This window comes from Oncorhynchus mykiss, unplaced genomic scaffold (genome assembly GCF_013265735.2).
Source record: "Oncorhynchus mykiss isolate Arlee unplaced genomic scaffold, USDA_OmykA_1.1 un_scaffold_669, whole genome shotgun sequence".
NCBI lineage: Eukaryota > Metazoa > Chordata > Actinopteri > Salmoniformes > Salmonidae > Oncorhynchus > Oncorhynchus mykiss.
Window position 1 is genome coordinate 20001 of NW_023494116.1, and position 5000 is coordinate 25000.

Consider the following 5000-nt stretch of genomic DNA (forward strand, 5'->3'; position numbering starts at 1 on the left):
CACGCCGGCCTTTGGGTGACCAGGTGCACATGGTCCTTTTGGGTGACCAGGTGCACATGGTCCTTTGGGTGACCAGGTGCACGCCGGCCTTTGGGTGACCAGGTGCACACGGTTCTTTTGGGTGACCAGGTGCACATGGTCCTTTGGGTGACCAGGTGCACGCCGGCCTTTGGGTGACCAGGTGCACATGGTCCTTTTGGGTGACCAGGTGCACATGGTCCTTTGGGTGACCAGGTGCACGCCGGCCTTTGGGTGACCAGGTGCACATGGTCCTTTGGGTGACCAGGTGCACGCCGGCCTTTGGGTGACCAGGTGCACATGGTCCTTTGGGTGACCAGGTGCACGCCGGCCTTTGGGTGACCAGGTGCACATGGTCCTTTTGGGTGACCAGGTGCACATGGTCCTTTGGGTGACCAGGTGCACGCCGGCCTTTGGGTGACCAGGTGCACATGGTCCTTTGGGTGACCAGGTGCACGCCGGCCTTTGGGTGACCAGGTGCACATGGTCCTTTGGGTGACCAGGTGCACGCCGGCCTTTGGGTGACCAGGTGCACATGGTCCTTTTGGGTGACCAGGTGCACATGGTCCTTTGGGTGACCAGGTGCACGCCGGCCTTTGGGTGACCAGGTGCACATGGTCCTTTTGGGTGACCAGGTGCACGCCGGCCTTTGGGTGACCAGGTGCACATGGTCCTTTTGGGTGACCAGGTGCACATGGTCCTTTGGGTGACCAGGTGCACGCCGGCCTTTGGGTGACCAGGTGCACACGGTCCTTTTGGGTGACCAGGTGCACGCCGGCCTTTGGGTGACCAGGTGCACATGGTCCTTTTGGGTGACCAGGTGCACGCCGGCCTTTGGGTGACCAGGTGCACGCCGGTCCTTTTGGGTGACCAGGTGCACAAGTTCCATTTGGGTGACCAGGTGCACGCGGTTCATAACAGCGCGGTTATCTGCTTTAATGTCCGAGGAGGGGTGCTTAAGTGTGGGTGCCCTGGTTCACCTGGTATGCGAGGTTGTGGAGGTGGGGGGGGTCCCCTGCTGGTATCATCCCCGAAATAGAGGGGTGATACCCGGGTGGTGAGTAAGGGCCTACAAGCCTGGAGGTCAATAGCTCCAGGGGGTAAGCTCTACTGTCATGTCCGTAAATAGAGTGGTGTTACCCGGGTTTTGAACCATATTTTAATTTTTGGGTTACCAGATGCACACGGGTCTTTTGGAAAACAATCACAATCTGCATCCATCGTAATATCTTAAACTGTATATAAAGCACCTAAGGACGGGCCTGACCGAGAGAGGGCCGTAGTAGGGTACTCCCCTAGCGGGCTATATCAATAGAATGACCGGTAAAATGATTTAAAACAGTTTTATAATTTTGGGTTACCAGATGCACACGGGTCTTTTGGAAAACAATCACAATCTGCATCCATCGCGATTTCTTAAAGTGTCTATAAAGCACTCAGGACGGGCCCGACCGAGACAGGGCCTTAGTGGGGTGCTCCCATAGCGGGCAACAATGAGAGGGGTGCCTTTAAATTCATTTTGAACCATATTTGAAATTTTGGGTTACCAGATGCACGTTTTCAATCACCAGTTGCACGGAGGATTAATAGCAATCTGCATCCATCGTGATTTCTTAAAGTGTGTAAAAAGCACCCAAGGACGGCCCTGACAGAGAGAGGGCCGTAGTGGGGCACTCCCCTAGCGGGCTATATCAATAGAATGACGGGTAAAAGTATTTAAAACCCTTTTATAATTTTTGGGTTACCAGATGCACGTTTTCAATCACCAGGTGCACGGAGGAAAATGAGCATTTGCATCCATAGTCATGTTTTAAACCGTCCATAAAGCACTCTTGGCCGGCCCCGGCAGAGAGAGAAAGAGATGGTGAAAAAAAAAAAAATCATCATCAGACCTTCCATAAATAATTCGGGCCGGCCCCCATTGCTAAAGGTCCGTAGTAGGGTGCGCCATAAGCGGACATGAATAGATGGAACACCGCTAACCGCATAGAGAACCGTGTTTTGGGTGACCAGGTGCACGTTTTCAATCACCAGTTGCACATTTTCAATCACCAGTTGCACGGAGGATTAATAGCAATCTGCATCCATCGCGATTTCTTAAAGTGTCTATAAAGCACTCAGGACGGGCCCGACCGAGACAGGGCCTTAGTGGGGTGCTCCCATAGCGGGCAACAATGAGAGGGGTGCCTTTAAATTCATTTTGAACCATATTTGAAATTTTGGGTTACCAGATGCACGTTTTCAATCACCAGTTGCACGGAGGATTAATAGCAATCTGCATCCATCGTGATTTCTTAAAGTGTGTAAAAAGCACCCAAGGACGGCCCTGACAGAGAGAGGGCCGTAGTGGGGCACTCCCCTAGCGGGCTATATCAATAGAATGACGGGTAAAAGTATTTAAAACCCTTTTATAATTTTTGGGTTACCAGATGCACGTTTTCAATCACCAGGTGCACGGAGGAAAATGAGCATTTGCATCCATAGTCATGTTTTAAACCGTCCATAAAGCACTCTTGGCCGGCCCCGGCAGAGAGAGAAAGAGATGGTGAAAAAAAAAAAAAATCATCATCAGACCTTCCATAAATAATTCGGGCCGGCCCCCATTGCTAAAGGTCCGTAGTAGGGTGCGCCATAAGCGGACATGAATAGATGGAACACCGCTAACCGCATAGAGAACCGTGTTTTGGGTGACCAGGTGCACGTTTTCAATCACCAGTTGCACATTTTCAATCACCAGTTGCACGGAGGATTAATAGCAATCTGCATCCATCGCGATTTCTTAAAGTGTCTATAAAGCACTCAGGACGGGCCCGACCGAGACAGGGCCTTAGTGGGGTGCTCCCATAGCGGGCAACAATGAGAGGGGTGCCTTTAAATTCATTTTGAACCATATTTGAAATTTTGGGTTACCAGATGCACGTTTTCAATCACCAGTTGCACGGAGGATTAATAGCAATCTGCATCCATCGTGATTTCTTAAAGTGTGTAAAAAGCACCCAAGGACGGCCCTGACAGAGAGAGGGCCGTAGTGGGGCACTCCCCTAGCGGGCTATATCAATAGAATGACGGGTAAAAGTATTTAAAACCCTTTTATAATTTTTGGGTTACCAGATGCACGTTTTCAATCACCAGGTGCACGGAGGAAAATGAGCATTTGCATCCATAGTCATGTTTTAAACCGTCCATAAAGCACTCTTGGCCGGCCCCGGCAGAGAGAGAAAGAGATGGTGAAAAAAAAAAAAAATCATCATCAGACCTTCCATAAATAATTCGGGCCGGCCCCCATTGCTAAAGGTCCGTAGTAGGGTGCGCCATAAGCGGACATGAATAGATGGAACACCGCTAACCGCATAGAGAACCGTGTTTTGGGTGACCAGGTGCACGTTTTCAATCACCAGTTGCACATTTTCAATCACCAGTTGCACGGAGGATTAATAGCAATCTGCATCCATCGCGATTTCTTAAAGTGTCTATAAAGCACTCAGGACGGGCCCGACCGAGACAGGGCCTTAGTGGGGTGCTCCCATAGCGGGCAACAATGAGAGGGGTGCCTTTAAATTCATTTTGAACCATATTTGAAATTTTGGGTTACCAGATGCACGTTTTCAATCACCAGTTGCACGGAGGATTAATAGCAATCTGCATCCATCGTGATTTCTTAAAGTGTGTAAAAAGCACCCAAGGACGGCCCTGACAGAGAGAGGGCCGTAGTGGGGCACTCCCCTAGCGGGCTATATCAATAGAATGACGGGTAAAAGTATTTAAAACCCTTTTATAATTTTTGGGTTACCAGATGCACGTTTTCAATCACCAGGTGCACGGAGGAAAATGAGCATTTGCATCCATAGTCATGTTTTAAACCGTCCATAAAGCACTCTTGGCCGGCCCCGGCAGAGAGAGAAAGAGATGGTGAAAAAAAAAAAAAATCATCATCAGACCTTCCATAAATAATTCGGGCCGGCCCCCATTGCTAAAGGTCCGTAGTAGGGTGCGCCATAAGCGGACATGAATAGATGGAACACCGCTAACCGCATAGAGAACCGTGTTTTGGGTGACCAGGTGCACGTTTTCAATCACCAGTTGCACATTTTCAATCACCAGTTGCACGGAGGATTAATAGCAATCTGCATCCATCGCGATTTCTTAAAGTGTCTATAAAGCACTCAGGACGGGCCCGACCGAGACAGGGCCTTAGTGGGGTGCTCCCATAGCGGGCAACAATGAGAGGGGTGCCTTTAAATTCATTTTGAACCATATTTGAAATTTTGGGTTACCAGATGCACGTTTTCAATCACCAGTTGCACGGAGGATTAATAGCAATCTGCATCCATCGTGATTTCTTAAAGTGTGTAAAAAGCACCCAAGGACGGCCCTGACAGAGAGAGGGCCGTAGTGGGGCACTCCCCTAGCGGGCTATATCAATAGAATGACGGGTAAAAGTATTTAAAACCCTTTTATAATTTTTGGGTTACCAGATGCACGTTTTCAATCACCAGGTGCACGGAGGAAAATGAGCATTTGCATCCATAGTCATGTTTTAAACCGTCCATAAAGCACTCTTGGCCGGCCCCGGCAGAGAGAGAAAGAGATGGTGAAAAAAAAAAAAAATCATCATCAGACCTTCCATAAATAATTCGGGCCGGCCCCCATTGCTAAAGGTCCGTAGTAGGGTGCGCCATAAGCGGACATGAATAGATGGAACACCGCTAACCGCATAGAGAACCGTGTTTTGGGTGACCAGGTGCACGTTTTCAATCACCAGTTGCACATTTTCAATCACCAGTTGCACGGAGGATTAATAGCAATCTGCATCCATCGCGATTTCTTAAAGTGTCTATAAAGCACTCAGGACGGGCCCGACCGAGACAGGGCCTTAGTGGGGTGCTCCCATAGCGGGCAACAATGAGAGGGGTGCCTTTAAATTCATTTTGAACCATATTTGAAATTTTGGGTTACCAGATGCACGTTTTCAATCACCAGTT